Raw genomic sequence first — 24,570 nt, 5'->3', positions numbered from 1 at the left:
CTGGCGCTGAGGCTATGGCAAATCCAGCCATATTTAAGGTGGAATTCTTTTATTTAAGGTGGAATTGAAGAAATTAACACCAATCCTAACCTAGATGTTGGAAAACCGCCAAAACAAACCACCAGTTGAAGCTAGAAAAACAGTTTAAAACAATTTAACCATAATCATAAAAATATATATATATATATATTAATTTTATTTTATCTGATTTTACGTATTTTTCACGCAAGGATCCTCATCCAGACACACCCTGAAAACAACTGCTGCTTCTGTTCTTTCCACACAGCCAGAGGTCATTAATTTATTTCACTAAGCTAGATAACTAAAATAATAAAACAAAAAATAGTTTTATTAATTAATTAATTAATTAATTAATTAATTAATATATACAGCACTGGGGAAAAATAGTTTCTGTATCAGTTTCTATGATTTTGCTATTTATAGCTTTATGTTTGGGTAAAACGAACGCTGTTGTTTATCGTGAATCTCAGCATGTTCTCCTCCACCAGTCTTACACACTGCTTTTGGATAACTTTATGCTTGGTTTGATGGCTTGTGATCATCCATCTTCCTCTTGATTATTATATTCCAGAGGTTTTCAATTTGGTAAAATTAAAGAAATTCATCATTTTTAAGTGCTCTCTTATTTTTCCAGAGCTGTATATATAAATAGCCTAACTAAAGAGATAAATGAGAGACATGGAGGCACCCTAAAACAAATTGTTTCAATATTTATACATACTTTTATTGTCATTTTTAATGGATTTTTCTTTAAAAGACAATACAAAATAGTTCAGAGATGTGGATAGTTAATAGTTCAAAGATAGAACGAAACATATAAGAATTATGGATTCATTTTGACTTGATTTATGAAGAAACAAACAGGATACAACATTATCAGAGTGTGTATCTACACAGCAAAATTGATATTGTTAAATGAACTCTTTTAGCGTTGAGTTTTAACACTATGCTAGATAACTGTAGAGTTAACATTTTATAGATAGATAGACGATTAGATAGATAGATAGACAGACAGACGGGTAGATAGATTGTTGGTGGAAAAGTGGTATGTTATTATTTGTGATGGACAAAATTAATTTAATCTCTTTAAAACTAAACAATTCCAAATAGTTTTCGTTAATTTTGAGACTTCTTTTTTTACCACTGTAGCCTCAGTGTATATTTTTTGTTTTTTCAAAGAAAAATTAATTACAAAACATTTAAAACATTTAATTTAAAAACATTTGTTGAAAACATTTAACGTCCCAGCAAACAATGAACAGATTGTTCGGTCTTTTTATTAATTTGGCCGAATAACCAAAATAATTTTATGCCGTTTTCGGCAGAATAATTATGGTTGATGAATATTTATAATCATCATCATCAAGCTTGAGTTTTCTTTTAGTGTAGCTGAGACGAGAGCCATATGGAAAGTAAAATAAAAGAAAATATCACAAATTAATATTGTTAAAACACAAATTTTAAATAATAGTGACTAATAGTACTAAATAATAGTACATAAAATAAAAACTTTTCATAAGAACAACTATATAGATGACAATAAAATATTAAATATTTGTTGCATCTCTAATTATTATAGTTATGTTATTATTAGTATGTTATTATTATTATATTACTATGATTATTATGGTAAGTCTCCTCTTCCAGCAGCAGCAGCATGCTGAGACTTGCCCTACATATGGCCCTGGTTTCCTCCGGCAGCACTTCCTTCCCACAGGAAATCCCCTAGCCCCCGAGCCTAAGAGCCGGGCGGACCTGCGCTCTGGATCTTCTGAGAGTCCGATAGTGCTCGGAGAGTGTGTGTGTGCTGTGGTGTGAAGGACACGGGTACAGGGTGATCTTCACTGCTGGTGTGTGTGTGATGGTGTAGAGTAGATCACGTGGTTCCTGCACTCTCAGTATAAATCACAGGCAGTGGGCAGGTCAGCCCACGCTTCCAGATGTTACAGATGTTGCAGAGTGTAGATACTGATCTCTGTGGCGCCGGTGTTCATCCACGTTCAGGTTCTGAGGGTAGAGAAGCTTATACCCAAAAACTGGCACTCTCACCGTGGTTGTTGTTGTGTAATTACTGTATTTTTCGCACTATGAGGTGCACCAGATTATAAGGGGCATAAAGCGACACTAGTTAGGATGCCTAAATCGAAGTGAGCAAGGGTGTCGCCATGTTTCCCTTCTAATGGTGAAGCTGAGGGAAGCACCTAAATAAACAAAACTGTAATTCTTAAAATAATATATTTTTTCTTTTAAAGTAAAATGAGCACTGGATGTTAATCTACACAGATTCCTCTCCTGAAAACTGTTTATTTGGGTGAGTAAAGCACTTCCATTTATTTACAGTAAGCTTAGATTTACAATATTTTACCTAAGGGTGAGTTTTCAGTGAAGAAAAAGTTTCTCCAGCACTAAGGATGGATGCAGCAGCATTAGCATTAGTTACTAACCGCAGTGTTAGCGGGATGTAAACGCCGCCCAATAGTGCTTGTTTTAACATGCAGGCCATACAGTCCAATATACTCACCTCTGAACGAAGAAAGAGCTAGTACTGCGGTTAACGGCTAATGCTAATGCTGCTGCACCCAGCCTTAGTGCTGAAAAAACTTCACTAAAAAACCCTTATAACGCTGTGCTACAGCAGAGTGGCTGTACTGCTCCTTAATACCTGACTGATAGAATTCATAAATAAGATGTACTGTTGATTTTTGGGAAAATGTAAGGATTTTGCACCTTACAGTGCGAAAAATACTGTGTAAATGATGGCCACAATAACAGTGTTATCATAGCGTCATATAGTTTAGTGATCAAATGCTTTCTTTACGTGTTAAAAGTAGAATATATTATGCAGAACTCACTTTTTACATGTTTTTGTATTTTCACTTTGTATTCTCACAAAAAAAAATCAGCTGAAACAGTTTAGTGTAAGGAATAATATGATTTTATATGCCATTTATCATGACATCACAATAAGCTAACCTGCATAGAAGAACCACTCTGGCTCCGCCCTTCACTAATCAACCCCCAACAGAGCCCCACCCACTAGATCTTTTGAGTTGAAGAAGCATTTCCATTTCGGTCTGCTGGTTAAAAACCTCAGACAGTACACAGCAGGATTAGCCAGCTTTAGACTTTTTTTGAGGGAGGGATCTATACCTAATGTCCTAATGGCAGCTCAGAATTAAACATGAACTAGCTTGTTTGTGTTTAAGCTAACATTCTGAAAATGGACTGGAACTGGTTTAGAATAGAGCTGGTAAGATCTTTATCTCTCTTTATGTTTGAGTGATTTTGTGTACAGAACTTCATGAAGATGTTTTGTACAGATTATAGATCTATTCTAGTTGTAGTATGAGGGATGTACGTGTTGTAAAGGCGCGTGTGGTGCTAAGCTGCAGTAGAATGAAAACACATTCCTCAGTGCTGAGTGAAGACAGACGGAGCGGTGTTGGGGAGTTCTGGAGTGACGGAAGAGCTGCATACCTCACCTCTTAAACACACTGCAGCTCTTCAGAGTGTTAGAAATACTCTAATTTAATATACTCATGATCTCAACCATGACTCTGCAGGACGTTTCCCACCCAATGATTCATTAAAGCTCTGTAACATCTCCAAAAGTATACGGACACCTTCTTCTCCAGAGCTTTTTAAAGTATTAATAGAGCTTTATTTTCCATTACTGCAGTAACAGACTCTACTCTACTGGCAGTACTTGGAACTAGGGCTGCACAGTATTGGAGAAATTTCACATTGCATGCAATGTTCTTTTTTCGACAATGTATATCCTAATATTAAACAAACAGCTGTAACTGGAAATATCTGTGCTGCTAAACTGTGCTGGACTGAGGTGCACAGCTTTCCACATGTGCTCACGTTTACAAGCACGTGCCCAACCATGTGGATGGAGGCCATGCGGTTACCTCGTGTTTACTCCTGCCCCTCCCCCTTGTGCTTCTCAGGCAGCAGCAGCCTGTCACTCACACAGACACAGACACAGCGCTGTGTATCTGCTTCTTGTATCAAGAATCAAAACATTGCAACCTGAGGTGTTTGATTTAATTGCCTTAAGTGACATAACACAGCCGAGGATGTGACTGTTTGGATACAGATATATCGTGCAGCCCTAGTTGGAACATTGCTGTGAGGAGAATTTTGAAGATTTGATTGCATTCAACCTCATTAAAGCATGCTCTACACCACTCTACCTACCTTTACATTGCTCTACCTCACTCTGCCTCATGTGACCTCATATTGCCATGTTCTACCTTTCTTTATCTTGCTCTACCTCTTTCAACCTTGCACTGCCTCCACTTTATCTTGCTTTACCTCTTTATTTCCCACTTTACCTTACTCTTCCATCTCTCTATCTCACTCTACCTTGCTCTGTCTTGCTCTCTCTTCCTTTACCTTACTTTAACTCACTATGCTTCATTCTTCCTCTCTGTACCCCCACTTTACCTCACTCTCCTTCATTCTACCTCACTCTACACCATTCTTTCATCACTCTACCTCACTCTACCTTGCGCTACATCATTCTAGGTCACTCTACCTTGCTCAGGTATGGGGTAACATAGCAATGTCATAGTGACAACTACCAAGCAGCCACATGTAAAACCTAAACAGTCACCCTTCAACACCACAGCATCCACTTTTTAGTTGCCTTATTTTAGTGCCTGTTCACGGTACCATCATCTAAATCAAACTAACAGAGAGAGAAAAATACGCACATGAAAACCAAAACCTAAAAGCCACTGAACTGAAAGTAATTTGAGCCGTCACTCTCAGAAACATCTCCTCGGTAAAAAAAAAGTATAAGTGGAAGAATCCCTGCCAGGCATTCCCAGCTTTCCTGACATCCTCTGAGTTTTGGGTTTTAAAACCAACTAAAAGAATATCTGATGTCCTGAGTGAAGAGTTCACTGGTATATAAGAGGATCTGATGTTTATCTGAGAGAGTGTGAGGTCAGCAGGGTCAGAACTGTGCTGGGTTGATATGGTGTTTCAGGGCTGATGACGGGGCTGTTTGAGTGTGGTCAGTAATGGGGTTTGATTACAGGTTTAAATGTTGAGGTTGGCTGTACTTTATCATTACTCTGTCATGTGAGGGTTTATTATGTAGTGCTCTCAGTACTTCAGGGTCTTCGGAATGAGCGCATCGCATGGAAAACAGTGACCTACAGCATGTGGTACCTTAGCAACCACCAGACATAGCACAGCATCTACCTAGTAACACCACCTAACAGGGCCTTAGCATTGAAACCTATGTACTAACAACATAACAACCACCCAATAACTTAGCACTTAGCAACCTAGCTACTACAGAGTAATACCACATTAGTTAGTTAGCGATGCCTTAACAACCGCCTAAAAACCTTAGCAGTGCCCTAGCATTAAAACTTATACCAGATACGAGAGCCCTATAACTATGTTACAACACCCTGGCTTCTACTGTATATCACAAAACAACCAATAAAAAGCACCCTGTAATATACAACAACCACTTAACAAGGCCCTAGCATTGTGGTCTGGGATACCAGAACAACCCTCCACTAACACCGTAGCAGCACCCAGAAACATCATAGCAACCACCAGATGACCACAGATGATCGACTCAATGCTGTAGTAGTACATTAACATCCACCTGGAACGCCACAACAATTTAACAACTATGTAGTATAGTAACCACCATAGCAATCACCCTAGCAACTAACTGGAATACCACAGCAACCCTAGCAACCACTTAGGAATTACTTATTAATATATATATATATATATATATATATATATATATATATATATATATATATATATATATATATATACAAATATATATATTCTTTTACCCAATGACTTTATAACTGCACTTTACCAACTTAGCTGTTTCCATGTGGGTCTGCCAGACGTCTTCCTGTAGCAGGAGGTGTAGGAAATAGTACTCACCGCTCTCTGGCTTCATCTGTAATTTCCCTACAGAAAAGACTTCTCTTTTTCTCAGAAAAGAGTTCTCTGTGTTTCGGTGTCATTTTCTAGTTATTATGATGATGGAAGTGTGAATGTGCTGTAAGTGTAAATGTGTAATAAACCTTTACAATATACTTATATTATTTACTAGGGGTGTCACGATTCTCTAAATCCTCGATTCGATTTTATTTCCGATTTGAGGGTCACGATTCGATTCAATTCTCGATTTTCTTTTTTATTATATATTTACATTTTATTATTTTATGCCTCATAAAATTTAAATAATATATTATTTATTATTATTATTATTATTATTATTATTATTATTATTATTATTATTATTTATTAATATATATATGGTAATGCCATCTAGTGACTTTTTTGGTAGCAACAGTGTGCACTATTAAAACTGCAACGTGCAAAATAAAATAAAAAAAATAAAAAAATAGGAACAATTAAAGCCTTAACAAACTGAACTCTATCCTACTATAACAGTTAAACATGAAAAATAAGACTCGGTCCCTGAGAATTACAAGTTTTTTTCTTTAAGAAAGATATATTATTAACTTTATCTGAGAGAAAGTTGTTTTTTTAATTCAATGGAAAGCAACAGGTGTAGTCAATCATAAGTTTAAGATTTTTAATCCACCTCACTGTGATCTATAGTCAGTGTTCTCAAGTCACACTGACACACGCATTTCAGCGAGTTCACACGCTCTCACCTGCGCGCACCCACCCCTCCGTCAGATACAGATACAAAACCTGCGCGCACACCAACCCCCCCCCCCCCCTCCCCCGTTGCACAGATAAAAAAACAGTGATCACACTCCCGCCGACACTCAAAACTTGAGAGCCCTTTCTTTAATTCTATAAGTCCGTTTTCAGTTTCTCCTCCGTGGCTGAAAGGCAGCTGTTCTCTGCCTCTCACACAGCAGAACTGAGGGCGGGCTCTCTCTATTTACATGAATAGGATGCGCTGTGTTGGTGCTGCGCCATTTGCGTAGCGCGCGCGGGAGGGATCGTCGATTCTCGTTTTGACTTCGATACTCGAGACCATGACCTCATTTCGATCGATTTCGATAAAATATCGAGATCGTGACACCCCTATTATTTACACATATACAGCTCTGAGAAAAAAAATGAGAGCACTTAAAATTATGAGTTTCTTTGATTTTACCAAACTAAAATCTTCTGTATTATAATAAAGAGGAAGATGGATGATCACACGTCATCAAACCACCAAACTGAACTGCTTGAATTTTTGCACCAGGAGTAAAGCAGCATAAAGTTATCCAAAAGCAGTGTGTAAGACTGGTGGAGGAGAACATGATGACAAGATGCATGAAAACTGTGATTAAAACCAGGGTTATTCCACCAAATACTGATTTCTGAACTCTTAAAACTTTATGAATATGAACTTGTTTTCTTTGTATTATTTGAGGTCTGAAAGCTCTGCATCTTTTTTGTTATTTTAGACATTTCTCATTTTCTGTAAATAAATGCTTTAAATGATAAATATATTTATCTGGAATTTGGGAGAAATGTTGTTTGTAGTTTATAGAATAAAACAACAATGTTCATTTTACTCTGAGAAACATCAAAAGCCAGAGGACTCTTAGCTTTTTGTGTCAGTGTGTGTGTGTGTGTGTGTGTGTGCTGGGTACAGAACCAGACTGGACATGTTCAAAGAGGTGCTGTTATTCTCTCACTAAAGCAAAGACATAACTCTCTCTCTCTCTCTCTCTCTCTCTCTCTTTCTCTCTCTTTCTCTGTCTCTCTCTGTATCTCTCTCTATGAGAACAATCAGCTTCCTCTCCTCTCGAGCAGGCAGGCGAGTGTGTACTTGAGAGTGTTTTCAGAACACAGGATGTCATTTTACAGCTAGTGCTTTTGGAGGATTGGTGGTAAATCATTAATTTGATGATATATGATGGAGAATCTCAGTCCAGAAATAAATATCAGTATAGTATCAAAAATACTACAGTACATTTAACAGACCCACTTGTGGGAGCCAGCAGAAAGTGTGGGAGGGAGCCGATAGGTGATAAACGGCAGGTTTAAGTTCATTTTTACGCTCAGCTTACATACTTGTATGCTTACTAGGGGTGTAATGGTATGTGTATTCTGTACGAATCGTCGCGGTACGAGGGTCACGGTTCAGTACGGGGAAAAATATTTGTTGTTTATAGGGCTGGCCCGAATAGCGTTTTTTGAGCTCCGGATATTCGGCACTGATTCGAAGCGAATATTCGAATATTCGTTTTTAAAAAAAGAGGTAAAAAAAAAAAAAACAACAAATCACGGCCCCCTTAATCCACTGAAAAATTTGCTCTGACCGACGAGACATATTCACCCCGGATTTTTGGTGTTTTTATCCCGGATTTTTGTGTTTTCACCCCATATTTTTTCTGTGTTTTTAGCCCAGATTTCTTTGTGTTTTCATCCCGGAATTTCTGCTGCCCCACACTATCCGCTGCGTAAGCAGGCTAGGAGGCTGCTGCTGCACGGTTTCTCCGCTGCGCAAGCCAGCCCAGTAAATTGCTGTTTGTGTTTTCACACTTAGGCTATTTGCTTAAAAAAACAAACAAAAAAAAGCGTTTGTTCAGGAAGTATTTTATATTCTTAAGCTCAATATTAAATATTTCGTTTGTTTAGAAATTATTTTATATTTTTAAACCATGTTAAATTATATTAGAGTAGAGGAAAGTCATTGTTAATGACGTTATTGTACTTGGTCTATTTCGGTTTAAGCATTGTGCAGGGCATAGCCGTATTACTGATTTTGTATTTTTGCACTTGGGCTATAAGCTCAATATTAAATATTTCGTTTGCTTAGAAATTATTTTATATTTTTAAACCATTTTAAATTATATTAGATAAGAGGAAATTCGTTCAGACATCATTTTTGTAGGCCAGGCTTTTGTAACCGATTTAGCCCCTACTGTTGCCACATTACCCCTTACGTTTTATTATATAAATCAGTTTCGAAGAGCCTGCATTTTTTTTTATCATGTATAATAGAGGTCTGCGCGAGACTGATTTTTAAACCCACTCTTCCACGCTCCCGCGTTTCTGTCTCGTTACCGCTCCACAAAAAATTGCTTCTTTTAATCCCGCGCCCGCCCGCCACATACACATTTCTGCCGCTCCCGCCCCACGTTCATAAATTAAATAAACTACATTTAATGCTTCAAATTTACTTATATATTTATTAAAACAGCAGCGCTGAATAGTGCGGTCCCGTTCCTTACCCCAGTCCAAACACCATCGGTGTGTGCGTGTGTGTCGGTCCATCCTGCGCGTTGAGAGTTTTCTTTAGGTTTTTTTTTTTTTTTTTTTTTTTTTTACAATTATTACAGTTTTCTTAATTATTTATTAATTTGCTCCCGCATCGTCTGGATTAAACTCCCGCTCCAGCCAATAACAGTTCAGTTCTGTCCGCGCGCAAGATATTCTGACGGGACCCGCGAGAACAGAAGTGGTTAGAGTGAGGTGGAACTCTGGAAAGGAGAAAAAAAACGAATATCCGAATACCAAAATTAAAAACCGAATACCTACTCAACGAACGAATATTCGAATACCCGAATATTCGGGTCCAGCCCTAGTTGTTTAATCAGTTTTTGTTTTCGATAAAGTGCCACAATCAGATCTAAAATATGGAGCCTCTCATGATGACAATAGGAGATAACCCTGGTTCAAGCAGAGATGCTCACAAGTCTTTAAGCACGAGACAGCGTGCGGGTGAGGACGGGGCTTGTGCATTGTTTAATATTGCAATATATATTGTCAAAAAGAGAACATTTGCAAGCCCTAACATCAAGCCTATGTGAATGTTTTCTATAATATACTTTGTATTTTTTAGGTTAATATATCTACATCAAACTAATAAAATGTACTGCAAAATTGGTCCAGTGTCCTAAATGTTTAACAGTCAATGTGCAGTAAAAAAACATGGATTGAATCGGGAGCCTCATCACCAGTAGGATGTACAAATAAAGGGCATGACAAAAAATAATTGTGACTAATCGACTAATCAACTAAGTGAAAAAAAATAGTTGTCAGATTAGTTGATTACTAAAATAGTAATTAGTTGCCGCCCTAGTCACAAAAAAAAAATAGTTGACCAAAAATTGTAAAAGCATCACTTTCAGTGTTTGGTTGCTGAATATTCGGTGCGTAACTAGTGAAAACTATAATATTCTGAAATCAGAACCAATTGTTCACTTCAGAATCTAGATCTCAAATCTGTGAAATTGTTACACATTTGTTGGAAAGTTTCTAGAATCTGGAAGGTATACCGTTAGTTACACCCCTACCAGCATATTTATCACAGTGCTAACTAGAGGTGGGCAATATCGCCCTAAAATAATATCACGATATTGCATGGTATTTCGTGATAACGATACTCTTGGTGATATGACAAAACATACACTATACACTGCAAGAAAATTAAAATATATTATAATATTACATACAATATAATACTGCACACCCCTAAGTGAGATATTAAAAAATACAAGAATTTTATCAGATTTGTAACAGAAGTAAATGATACAGAATGTCATGATACTAATAATAATGCACTCCAAATATCTCCATATATCCAGGATTAAAGTAAAATAAATGATACTGAAAAGATATAATCTGTCTCTAGTAGATATATTGGAAATATATATATATATATATATATATATATATATATATATATGAGTCAGTCTGATCATATGATCTTCTCCTCCTCCTCTCAGAGTCAGTGATGAGAACATTTCCTGGCCGGACTCTGGGCTGCGTGGCGCGGTGGAAATCTGGATCTCAGGCCAAAGGTTCCGCGGGCTCCTGACGCTGCTGGAGATTGCGCTGTATTGAGTTATTTTTATCGTAGCTCTGTCTGATAGCACCACGCGCCGCCGTGTTTGTGCAGATCTGACCCAGATTTAACGAGCGGGTGTTTTTCAGGCCTGGCGTCCTCCTGCCATAAACCACCGAGGGATGAGTCACTCAGAGACTTTAACCCCTGTAAGATTAGCGCTGTGCTTTCGGTTTGAGCTGCTCTGTTTACACGTTAAAATGACGTAATTGAACAGTAATTACACTGAGAGTTATGCAATGGATTCCATTTTCCTGTTTAACATCCTTCTAGTGGACAGTATTATGGTGTCCCATGACTTTTGGCATGCCCCTTGGAAGCAAAACAACTTTGCACTGACCTGTGGGATATGTCATTTGTCTGTTCACACGGACAATTCTAACAAGACACTGCCGGTCACCATCATTACCACCCAATGCACTGTCCCTGCTGAATAAACGATATAATCTTACAGTTTTTCTTAAAATCAGTTGTTCAATCTGCTCATCATCTTGTCACTTGAGCACATCACAGAAGACACCATTTCTTATGTATTTTACAACAACAAACTAAAACAACAAATTATTTTATACAACTCTCATCAGCTTTTTCCCAAATTCATAACATCAAAACATGAGCCATGCTAGAGGAGGGAATCTCCGTCCAGTTTCAAACAAACTCTTGAGCGGTTCTCTTGTGGTGGGAATGTGATCTGGTCTTGATCTGACCCAGGTATCAAATCTTTTTCATTTTATTTGACTTTTTTAACTGCTGATAAGGCACAGTTTAATCTGATATATTAGCCAGATAATAGGGGTGTGACGAGATATAACGGACAAAACGGACGATATTTCTCGTCAGGCTTAAACCTTTCTCGCGGGGCAAAAAAACAGTTAAGTGTGGACTTTTTAAGAGGGATCTGGCAACCCAGTAGCGATATCGATAGAGTATGATGGCTGAGCAGTGAGAGCAGCTCTCAGCAGAAGAGGAAAATTCAGGTATTTGTATAGAAGATGCTTCTGCTGCTTTTAAGTTGTATGTCTGGCTGCATTTTGGCTCCAGTAGAAACAATTAACGGTAACAGAGTGACCAACAAGACACAAACCATATATAAATACTGTGAGTAAATCCCACACGTGACTGTTTCATAGACAGCTGTACTAATCCCTTAACTCTGTACTGTATTTAAAAACATGTTCTGTCTCTGTTTGCACTTCAAGCATTGTCTTAATATGACTGTTTATGGATAGGCATTAGGGCTGGCCCGAATAGCGTTTTTTGAGCTCCGGATATTCGGCACTGATTCGAAGCGAATATTCGAATATTCGTTTTTAAAAAAAGAGGTAAAAAAAAAAAAAAAAAAAAAAAAGCAAATCACGGCCCCTTTAATCCACTGAAAAATGTTCAATTTGCTCTGACCGACGAGACATATTCACCCCGGATTTTTGGTGTTTTTATCCCCCATATTTTTGTGTTTTCACCCCATATTTTTTCTGTGTTTTTAGCCCAGATTTCTTTGTGTTTTCATCCCGGAATTTCTGCTGCCCCACACCGCGGCTTATCCGCTGCGTAAGCAGGCTAGGAGGCTGCTGCTGCACGGTTACTCCGCTGCGCAAGCCAGCCCAGTAAATTGCTGTTTGTGTTTTCACACTTAGGTTATTTGCTTAAAAAAACAAACAAAAAAACGTTTGTTCAGGAAGTATTTTATATTCTTAAACATTGTTAATTATATTAGAGGACAGTCATTGTAAACTGTACTTGGTCTATTTCGGTTAAAGGATTCTGCAGGGCATATTACTGATTTTGTATTTTTGCACTTGGGCTATAAGCTCAATATTAAATATTTCGTTTGTTTAGAAATTATTTTATATTTTTAAACCATGTTAAATTATATTAGAGTAGAGGAAAGTCATTGTTAATGACGCTATTGTACTTGGTCTATTTCGGTTTAAGCATTGTGCAGGGCATAGCCGTATTACTGATTTTGTATTTTTGCACTTGGGCTATAAGCTCAATATTAAATATTTCGTTTGCTTAGAAATTATTTTATATTTTTAAACCATTTTAAATTATATTAGATAAGAGGAAATTCGTTCAGACATCATTTTTGTAGGCCAGGCTTTTGTAACCGATTTAGCCCCTACTGTTGCCACATTACCCCTTACGTTTTATTATATAAATCAGTTTCGAAGAGCCTGCATTTTTTTTTTTATCATGTATAATAGAGGTCTGCGCGAGACTGATTTTTAAACCCACTCTTCCACGCTCCCGCGTTTCTGTCTCGTTACCGCTCCGCAAAAAAATTGCTTCTTTTAATCCCGCGCCCGCCCGCCACATACACATTTCTGCCGCTCCCGCCCCACGTTCCTAATATAAATTAAATAAACTACATTTAATGCTTCAAATTTACTTATATATTTATTAAAACAGCAGCGCTGAATAGTGTGGTCCCGTTCCTTACCCCAGTCCAAACACCATCGGTGTGTGCGTGTGTGTGTCGGTCCATCCTGCGCGTTGAGAGTTTTCTTTAGGTTTTTTTTTTTTTTACAATTATTACAGTTTTCTTGCTCCCGCATCGTCTGGATTAAACTCCCGCTCCAGCCAATAACAGTTCAGTTCTGTCCCGCGCGCAAGATATTCTGACGGGACCCGCTAAAACAGAAGTGGTTAGAGTGAGGTGGAACTCTGGAAAGGAGAAAAAAAACGAATATCCGAATACCAAAATTAAAAACCGAATACCTACTCAACGAACGAATATCCGAATACCCGAATATTCGGGTCCAGCCCTAATAGGCATAGTTAAATTACAAGAGATTTAGGAGAAAAAACACAAACCATAGTCTTAATAAGACCTAGAAAAGTTTTATTTTTATTTCTATTTCTTATAGAATCAATGTGTGAGAGAAACCAGTCTGTTAAGTTTGCGTTATATGATTTTGTCAAATAAAACTCTAGTTTTCAAGCCATTATTTTTAAATCTCGTCTCGTCTCGTTCTCGTGAACCCAATATCGTATCTCGTCTCGTGATATTAGTGTCTCGTCACACCCCTACCAGATAACCCTAATTACCACAGCTATGTGCTACAAACACTGTCTGTGCTGGTCCATGCTGTTTACACGCACAGTCTGTGCTGCATTCACTACTCACAGCCTCTTGACTCGCTTGACTGTACATCTGCGCTGCACATCCTTTTTAAAAACAGTGTTTAAATTGTGGGAGGGAGAAATGCTCCAAATTAACAAACTCATCAACTGATCTGAACCCTAGGAAACAACTACAGGTGTAAAAATGCCCTCAGACTGGCCTTATTCATGAGTCAAGTCAAGTCAAGAGGTTTTTATTGTCATTACATCTGAGTACAGGTACACAGTGTAGTGAAATTACGTTCCTCCGGAACCATGGTGCAACATGGAACAACAAGCAATAGACAACATCAAGTGCAGGAGTGACAACAGTGCAACGTAAAATTATAAAATTATAACACTAAATAACAATAAATACAATAAATACAAAGGACGAGACAATTTAAGAGACAGTGACAGGACAGTGCAGTACCGATACGGTATAATAAAGTGTATAGTGGGGATAAGGTGCAGAGATGTGTAACATACTGTAACATATAGAACATATATAATCACAGCAGTTACTAGGGGTGTGACGAGATCTCGTGGCACGAGATTAAAACGGACGATATTTCTCGTCAGGTTTAAACCTGTCTCGCGGGGCAAAAGAAACAGGATGCTGACGATTTTAAAATGCATCTCCCACCCCCCCACCCGCTGAAAAAAACACAAACCATAGGCTTAATATGACTGGTTGTGGTTTTCACTTATTGTTTGTACTATATAAGACCTAGAAAAGTTATTTTTTTTATTTTTATTCTTATTTATTATTAAAATTATTCTTTATTTCTATTTCTTATAGAATCAATGTGTGAGAGAAACCAGTCTGTTAAGTTTGCGTTATATGATTTTGTCAAATAAAACTCTAGTTTTCAATAATTTTTCATTTTTGACGTTTTCTATAAAAATTTCTTTTTAAATCTCGTCTCGTCTCGTGATATTAGTGTCTCGTCACACCCCTAGCAGTTACTAACATAGAGAGTTTATAGTTTTTGAAAGTAGCAGCAAATATTGCTGATAGTAATTAAGTCATAGATGTAGGAAATGATTTGAATTTGCTTAGTTGTTTAACTTTTGTTAAAAATCACTAGTTGTGGTTTTTATCATCTTTCCAGCCTTTTTTACTTAATAACTAATTAGGGGTGGGCAATATTATATCGTATACAATATATCGTGACACAGAAATATTGTGATATAAAAAATCCATATCGTGATAATAGGGCTGTTCTGTCTTAAAAGTAGTCTGTTATTTACTGTGAAGCTTTAGGTGTATTTATTGTATAATTGTTTTAGTTTGCAGTTTATATGCATGCACTAAATATTCTGCAGTATTATTTGCTGCATTATATTATTTTATGCTATATTATTTATTTTGCCACATTATGATTATACTGTTATACTATTATACTATATTCCTGAAATTAATTAATTATTTGAGTTTTCCTATATCACCAAGTATATCGTTATCGCAAAAATACCCTGAAATACCGTGATATTATTTTAGAGCCATATCGCCCACCCCTATAACTAATTCATTTTTTGTTTGTATTTTAGATATGATAATGATGATTTACTACATTTTACAGGACACTGGAAAAATATAATGTCTCCATTGATGATGTCGTGTGTAAGTAGGCATAAGACATCCTGGTGTTTTGGGTTTTAAAGCATGTTGCAATAAGTAAGCTAAGTTAATCTGAGAAAGCAGAAGGAGATCAGTTCCTATTTTTGCTCCTCGTGGGCCTGCGTTTGGTAAGAGCTGTGAGTCTGACCACGAGGAATTGGATAGGAGAGGACTGAGGGGGCGGGGCTGTTACAGTGGAGTTGCAGATTGGATTTCAGGAGGCTGGAGATTCAGGAGATTGAGGGTTTGAGGGTTTAGTGTGAACTGAAGACTGAAAGAGAGAGAGTGTTTGTGTTTTCTTTTCTCAGACGACCCACGTCACCAAAGCACATTATTCCACGTGACGTAAAGCACGGCTGGACTGTAGGAAGCTGAGGAAACGCTCCATCCGGTCCTTCAAGGACCAGCCTCGCTGCTTTCAGAAAGCCTGAGGCAGGAAGTAATTACAGGAAAGAAATGACTCGCTCCATTCTGAACCACGGCCACCTTTAAACCCAACTGCTCAGAATAGTGCTGGGAGGAGTCAGTGATTCAGTAGATCTGCAGTTTAGTACGGGATAATGTTGGTAAACATCAGTATCATGGTATTTTCCAAGCATGTCCCTGTATTGTCTCTTTTTTACACCCCTGTTTCTTCCATAACTAGTTTGATATTTGAATTTTTAAGCATATTATAACCACACAGTTATTATAAGATGCTCAAATTATGATTTGTATTTACTGCAGTGGATTAAAAGTGGATTATGCTCTATGCTCTAAGAGTATGGGGGGGGGGGGGGCTTTCCGCTTAAATCAATTTTTCTTGTTGTTTGTGAAATGCAGTAGGAAATTAATTAATTAAACTCTTCCCCAGCCTCCATTGTCTGCAGCAGCTAGTTAAAGAAAATATTCAGAAAAACGAGTCGATCAGGAAAAGCATCGTGTCTACATCAACCTGTGAATTAGTAAATTAGTAATTATGGCCCCGCCCCCCTCGGCTTGGGACGGCCCACAGGCAGAGCTGAATCCAGGCAGCGACACCGTCTCGTCAGATAGGATGGCATGGCAGTTCATTCCTGTGTTATTTGTGCGAATAACACATGAGTGTTTTATATGCTTTACCCAGTAATTCAGAGCTAAGAAACAAATGGTTAGAATTTGTCTATGGGGGAACATCACCAGCGAATCACAGTTGAGATAGGTAGGTGTGTGTTTAAAACAGTTCTGTTTACACTAGTTAAAAGTAAAAATCCATCCCGAACTTTTACTTTCTGAACATGGACTACCCACCACTGTGTGTAACTATATAGGTTTATATAGGATCTCTGGTGGATTTGTTGTTTTTTAGAGATTCTAAGACTAGCTCAGTGTCTGAACTGCACTTAGCAGGGCATTATTACACATGTTGTAAAGTAACATAACATTGCAAAGACTGTTATTAGTGTAAAAATGTCTTTATTTTAAAACATTTCTAACTGTTGTTCATCTCGCTGCCTTGCGGTGCTGTTAGCTAATCAGAGGTGATATGTTTGCATGTATGAATATTCATAAGCAAGAGCCAAAAACAGAATGAACAAGCGTGAACAAGCAGGTCAGTTTCCTCTGCTGAGAAGCGTTGGACACGTCCAGGTAGCTGCGCATTAAAACTAGCAATCTGCCAAAGTCAGAGCTCACCTGACTCTAAAAGGCAATGGCAAGCAACATGCTGCTTTATTATTGGTTATTAGTTTATTTCACGTTCTGCCTAAAATTATCCACACCCATTATTAAGAGAATTAGTACATTCCTTTTGTGTGATTTGAGCCGTGCAAGGTTTACTTTTCCCGTCGTTATGACAGCAAAGACACACGCTTTAATTCAAGAGTGGATTTGGAGGCTGCAGTGGCTTTTAGAATAAGAAAGCTAAAAGTTCTGGCTGATAGAGTGAGGAACTCAGATAGTGTCTGATAGTGTCTGAATGTTAAATATGAGGTCATGCAGCCGGCGGCCGAGTGAAGGGCAGGACAGATTTAAATAGCTGATGTGAAACTGCTTGGCAGTCGAGACTCTGCTGTTTTTATGGGCGTAATATTATGATCTGGCGGTGCAGCTTTTATATAAACTGCTAACATTAGAAAACCGTACACTGCTGTGCTGAAATCATTAGGGATGCACTGATGTGGGAATTCTGGGCCGATGCCGATATTCAATGTACACATTTATAACTTACAGAGTGACTAGACACCCTTGTAAAACTACAAAAATAATTAAATCACTTCGTCAGTGCTGATGCTGTCAGTCTGCTCAAATACCCAGCATGTACTCACACTGGACTTTCCTGACTCTGTGAATCATGTGACGCTATGGTGTTCTCGCTCCCCCAGCTTCTGATTGTCTATACCTGGTCTGTGTCGTATAAATACCCCTCTGTTTCCTCTGTTTGTTGCCTTTGTTATTTGCCGTTTTGTATTTTTAACTACTATTATGCCTTGCCCTTTTTCTGATGAATTTACCGTGTATGATCCTGTTTTGCCTTTCACACTCAGGCATACTCCTGTACGCCTAATTCCTTGAAAAAAAAATTGTATGTTTGGTATTTGTGAGAGTCTGTCCATGGTTTGGCCTTCATGACAAGAATTTTAAAGTAGCACAGCCATTGTTGGCCATTGTAGTAGTGCATCCAGCATCGATTGGAATATTACTTGTAATTTTGGCCAGTTATATGGACATAATTCTAATATTATTGTGCATCATTTATTATCATCATCATATAATGGTACATATGACTCTTTGGGATTAGTGTTTGGTACTAGTGTCTAGACTCTCAATTCACTGGTTTTAAAGAGCTCTATTTTAGGGATCTATAGGTGAGTTGAGCACAGTGCAGTTTGATTTACGCCCTGCAGTGTGTCTTTGCTATCGTAACGACGAGAAAAGTAGACCCTGGACATCTCGAAACGCATAAAAGGCATGTACTAATTCTCTTTATTAATCATGAGTGTGGTTAATTTTGGATGTAATGTGAAATAAATCAATCAGTTTGTCACTTGTTCATCATTCCCTTCAAGAAACAGGTGAGCTTTGACTAACAGCACACCTACTTGGACATGTCCAACACTTCTAAGCTTCTCGTTCATTCTGTTAATTATGGATGTTAAAGTTGGGTTTGTGCACTGCTGCAGCTCCATGTGCCTGCATTGCCAAGATAGCAACGAACATCTGAGGATTTACTCAGGGTTTTAATCAGTCAGTGGTGCACCTGTGTTTTCCACTGCCATAATAGCAATACTCCAGAAATGTACCTGAACACACCTCATTTCCTGTGTAGGGATATTAAGAAGCTCTGTTGCTATTTATTCGGCACAGGCGGAAATAGACTGAAAATAGACTGTTTTCAGGGTGTAAGATAGCAATGCGCATCACAACATCCTTTCGCAGAGTATAAGATAGGGCCCAATATGTGCATTGACATGCATTGGGAAATTCCTTTGGCTTACATGCGACATGTGCCAGAAGTCATGGGACACAGGACGAGTATAGTATTGATATGTATGTTAATACTTTTTGTCTGACTATAAATGATGCAGGACTGAGTAATTTAGATCAGATCAGGTCAGTCTGAGCTGCTGGATCTCTGCAGACTCTCGTCTGCAGGTTATATAACCGTCTTCATGCAGAACACTGCTACACTGCTGGACCTGTGATTCACACCGAGCGGTGGTTATCACACCAGCGCTAGCTCCAGAACATCAGAACCGTGATGTGGAGAAGCTGCAGTGCGTAACTGGAACAGGGTCGTGTGTATGCGCAGATTAATATGCAGAATTATGCAGATATGCGGTTAATAGTTCTGTAATTAGTGATTCTTCATGCTGGAGATCTGTGCTCAATTAGAGCTGTGCCAGAGGCGATATCTGCAGTTATATGCAGTTTTTATACAGTATTTTCTTAGAGAAAAGAAAAGAGAAGCTTGTTTGGGGAAGGTTACAGTCACTGCATGTACTGTACCACTTAAAAATGATGAGTTTCTTTGATTTTACCAAATTAAACCTCTTTGGAAAATAATCAAGAGGAAGATGGATGATCACAAGCCATCAAACCACCAAACTGAACTGCTTGAATTTTTGCACCAGGAGTAAAGCAGCATAAAGTTATCCAAAAGCAGTGTGTAAGACTGGTGGAGGAAGAGAACATGATGCCAAGATGCATGAAAACTACAAATAAAAACCAGAGGTATTTCACCAAATATTGATTTCTGAACTCTTAGAGTTCAAGGTGGAGCCAAGGTGGTTCTATGCAGGGTTCCATGCTTATTGTGACATCAGAATAAGAGAGAAAGAATAGGATTCCTAACACCAAACTCTGCAAGCTGATTCACAGAAAACAGATGGATTTTGTTGTTGATTGGAGAGTTTATAGTGTTTATAGGGGCAGTTGAGACCCAAGTGGAAATACAAAAACACGCAGAATGTGAGTTTTAAATAATATTTTCCCCTTTTAATGAGTTTAGGGTTCTGACGTTAGGCCTGTGCTTGAGCAGATCTCTTTTGTATGTGTGTATATTGATTAAAGGATCAGTTTTACAAACATTCAGACCGGAGATCGGTTAGCTGTTCAGGAACAGCTCAGATCAGACAGCTTTTCATTCTGCAGGTTCAGTTTCTTCACTTTCCACAGCTTCTGCAGAGTCACTGACAGCTGCAGCTCTGAAATCTGTGTGTGTGTGTGTGTGTGTGTGTGTGTGTTCTTTAGCAGCCTGCTGGATGCTCTTTGGTCACAGGACCGAGCTGCTAATATTAGAGTCCCAGCTGAGCAAAAGGGGCCACACACACACACACACACACACACACACACCAGATGAATTGTTTCACCTTGATCTAAATCAGTCCAGAGCAAACTGAGCAATATCACACTCTTCAACACACCACTTCAACACTTTTGGAGGAGAACACTAATTTCCAGCCTTGTTACATTAGCTAACATTGTAAAGCATGGCATGTTTGTGTTGTTGTGATATCATGTGCAATTCCATTCCATTCTATTATAAACTATAGAGATGGGTTAAAATAATTGTATTTTGTCCTAAAACTGACACAGAACAAAATGAAATAAATACAGTATAAGGTTTTGTCACAGGCTTTCATTAAACCTTTAAATAAATTAGGTTATATGTACTCCTAACAGTAGAGTGAGTCACAAACCTATATAAAAGCCCAGTCATGCATAAAAAATAAAATAAATAAAAATAAATAAAAATACCGTGATACACAGTGAAACTGACAGAATCTTGAAAAATACAGTAATATAAATTGTTGGTCATGCCACCCTACACTAGGTTAATGCAGTCTGGACGGTCTTCAGTCAGTGGTGTGTGGTGAAGATGACCTGCTGTGTGATTAAACACTCATCATTTCCTGTCTCCTCTGTCTCCTGGCTGAGAGATGAAGGTCACAGCCGGGTTCTGGCAGGAGAAAACAGAGCCGGTATCATACGGTCTGGCCTAATTAGACTCTGGACCTCTGAAGATGAAAACTCTGGAGCTTCTGAAAACGATAATTAAAAAAATTCTAACTTACACAATGTCCCCTTTATGACACTGCATGATTTAGTATTTACTATAATATTTACTGCATGATTTACTGTACAGCTCCTGAAAAAAATAAAAGTCCACTTAAAAATGATATGTTTCTTTGATTTTACCAAATTGAAAACCTCTGGAATATAATCAAGAGGAAGATGGATGATCACAAGCCATCAAACCACCAAACTGAACTGCTTGAATTTTTGCACCAGGAGTAAAGCAGCATAAAGTTATCCAAAAGCAGTGTGTAAGACTGGTGGAGGAGAACATGATGCCAAGATGCATGAAAACTGTGAATAAAAACCAGGGTTATTCCACCAAATATTGTTTTTTTTTTAATCTCTTAAAACTTCATGAATATGAACTTGTTTTCTTTGCATTCTTTGAGGTCTGAAAGCTCTGCATCAAACATAAACATATGAATAGCAAAATCAGAGAAACTGAGTCAGAAAATAAAGTGTTTTTTTAAGTGGTTTCTTCTTCCCTGCCCCTAAACCCATACATCACCCAGTGCCCTCCCAAAATACCCATTCTGTTTTTTAGCATTTTTCTAATTTGAGCTGAGGGTGTAGTCAGCTAAAATCAGGGGGTTTAATGCCTCCTTAATGTTGATAGCCTCAGACAGATGAAGCTATTCACCTCTCCTGGCTGTGAGCTGCTGTGCGCTAGTGATGCAGTACAGTGGGTGGGAGCTATGAGTGGGAGCTAATGGGAGGCAGGGGGTGGTGAAAGCTGATTTGTACTCATCAGGAATGCGTTTCGTCCTCTTTGACCCACAATAAACATCTTCCCCGGACCTAATGGCGCAATCCTCGCTTTCACAAGAGAGTGGCCTCACTTTCAGAGTGCTGCAATCTGATTGGTTTAAGGGAACTCTAGGGAATATTCCCTCTTAAATGTCCAAATGTATGTATATTTTGAGTATTGCTAATGCACAAATACCATGAAATATGGTGACATTATCTTTGCTGTTTGTAGCAAAAGGAAAAATCACACTGTCTCATTTCCCATTAAATAATATCTACTAAAGACAGAATATATCAGTATCATTAATTATACTTCAGTCCTGGACATATATAAGTGCATTATTAGTATTATGTTACAATCTGGTGAAAATATCACAATATGCACAGTTATATAGCCTTATATATAGCCTTATATAGCAGTTATATATAAATTGTTAAATCTATTTTGCTGTAGGGCTGCAATGATTAGTCGATATAATCGACAATGTCGATTATTTTAATTTGTCTCTACAAATTAGGGGTGGGCAATATTATATCGTATACAATATATCGTGGCACAGAAATATCATGATATTAAAAATCCATATTGTGATAATAGGGCTGTTCTGTCTTAAAAGTAGTCTATTATTTACTGTGAAGCTTTAGGTGTATTTATTGTATAATTGTTTTAGTTTGCAGTTTATATGCATGCACTAAATATTCTGCAATATTATTTGCTGCATTATATTATTTTAAGCTATATTATTTATTTTGCCACATTATGATTATGCTGTTATACTATTATACTATATTCCTGAAATGAATGAATTAATTTTCTGTTTTTCTATATCACCAAGTATATCGTTATCGCAAAAATACCCTGAAATATCGTGATATTATTTTAGAGCCATATCGCCCACCACTACTACAAATTTATTTGTCGAATAATCGTTAATTTGTAACAGTACTGCATTACACAAAGTGCTGAGGACAGAAGAAACTTAGTCTGTGTCTCCAAAAGTGTCCAAACACAACAGATTACATATTTATTCACTAAATATCAGTACTCTCCATGTTTAAACAACATGTGCACATTTAAATGCCTTTTAAATCTCACGTTCAGCTGCTTTTCTGGAAAACATGGCAGAAATTATAGTTGACTAATCGAAAAAATGATCATCAGATTAGTCGACTAGCAAAATAATCATTAGTTACAGCCCTATTTTGCTGTAGTATTTTCTTGAAATATCTACAAAACTATTGTTAAATATTGCAAATATTGTGTGAAATATCGTGATTATTTTACGGCCATATTGCCCACCCCTATAAAAAACACAAATCCACACACACACACACACCTTGTTTAAGACTCTAATCCAGACTTTCAAGAGTGAAAACGCCTTTACTTTACAATACCCCCGACATTAAAACACTGATCTCACACAGTGATATTATACTCTGATGCTGGACATTGTTTCCTCATGTCCTGATGGGTGTTTAATCCTGTAATGCTGCTGTTTATCTCCTGTTCTCTGATCTCAGATCAGCCTCTCTTTTCTAGTCTGGACTAAATACTGGCGAGCCCAGTCAAAACAAGCCGCGCCGCTATCAGAGCTAACACGGCGCAGTGCTGGACTATACTGCGTCCTTTGTTGGCCTCTCAGAAGAACCTCTGTGACTTCTAGATGATTTAGGATGCAGATTATAATAGATTAGTTCTGGGAAACTGATCAGGACCGCAGTGGAGAACTGGAAACAGCAGGAAGCCAATTAGTAATGCTGGGAGATCAGGATAATGGCCTTTGTTAGGCTTTACTAGAGCTCAGTGTGATCTGTTAGCAGTCCCAATATTACCATTATTGCTGCTCTGAGGTTTGCAGTTATATTGATTAAAAATAATGAATTATAGTAGAAGCTGGAGCTGGAGCTGGTGCACATGGTATTCATGCTGTTTTGAATGCTTTTGTTTTTTTGGATTTGCTGCTGTTATTATAGTTTACTCATACTAAAATTAAGAGCATTAATAAGGTATATTAGTAGTTATAAAGTATATTAGTGCAGGAGTATCCAAAACTTTACTGTTTTAGCATATTTTGAAATAAAACCTTTACTCTAAATGCTACATACATTAGATTTGGAACACTGCTGTGAGGAAGATCAGTATATAAAGTCTACATAATTAAATTAAAAACATGTAATGTTGCAGTATGTGCATATATGTCATACAAATGCTCCAAAATCATAATAGACATCTTTCTTAACTTTCAGTATAAATTAGGAATTTCAGAATAAATCAGGATTTTATTCATCACATTGATTTTAGTAATTTTGGAGCATTTCTATTGGCCAATTGTGCTCTCTCAGTGCTCTGACATTTGATGGCAAGATGCATGACCTGGATTCGAACCAGCGATCTCCCGATCATACTGACAGCGCTTGCATAGTGTCAGAGCAGCGAACGCTGCACAGACCACGCTCTTAGTGTGTAAACAGCATGGAGCCGCATTGTCCGACTAATATATCAGATTAACCTGCTCCTTAAAAACAGTTTAGCTCAATTAAAAAGTAGTATATACATATATATATATATATATATACAGCTATATACATATCTAAAGAAAAATAAGAGAGCACTTAAAAATTATGAGTTCATGAGGAGTAAAGCAGCATAAAGTTGTCCAAAAGCAGTGTGTAAGACTGGTGGAGGAGAACATGATGCCAAGATGCATAAAAAAAA

At 37.7% G+C, this 24,570-nt stretch overlaps 2 protein-coding genes across 5 annotated transcripts in view; one reads left to right on the top strand and one right to left on the bottom strand.

The window, feature by feature from the left end:
* The window catches only part of LOC125789910 (protein eva-1 homolog B-like), a 361,643-nt gene that overhangs the window by 210,661 nt on the left and 126,412 nt on the right, over positions 1-24,570 (bottom strand). The window lies entirely within an intron of this gene.
* Positions 1-24,570, top strand: part of LOC103029316 (MAP7 domain-containing protein 1-like) — a 78,566-nt gene that overhangs the window by 481 nt on the left and 53,515 nt on the right. The window lies entirely within an intron of this gene.

The sequence above is a fragment of the Astyanax mexicanus genome, unplaced genomic scaffold (assembly GCF_023375975.1).
Source record: "Astyanax mexicanus isolate ESR-SI-001 unplaced genomic scaffold, AstMex3_surface scaffold_32, whole genome shotgun sequence".
NCBI lineage: Eukaryota > Metazoa > Chordata > Actinopteri > Characiformes > Acestrorhamphidae > Astyanax > Astyanax mexicanus.
The sequence above is the reverse complement of the archived record's forward strand: the minus strand, read 5'-3'. Positions and strand labels throughout refer to the sequence as shown.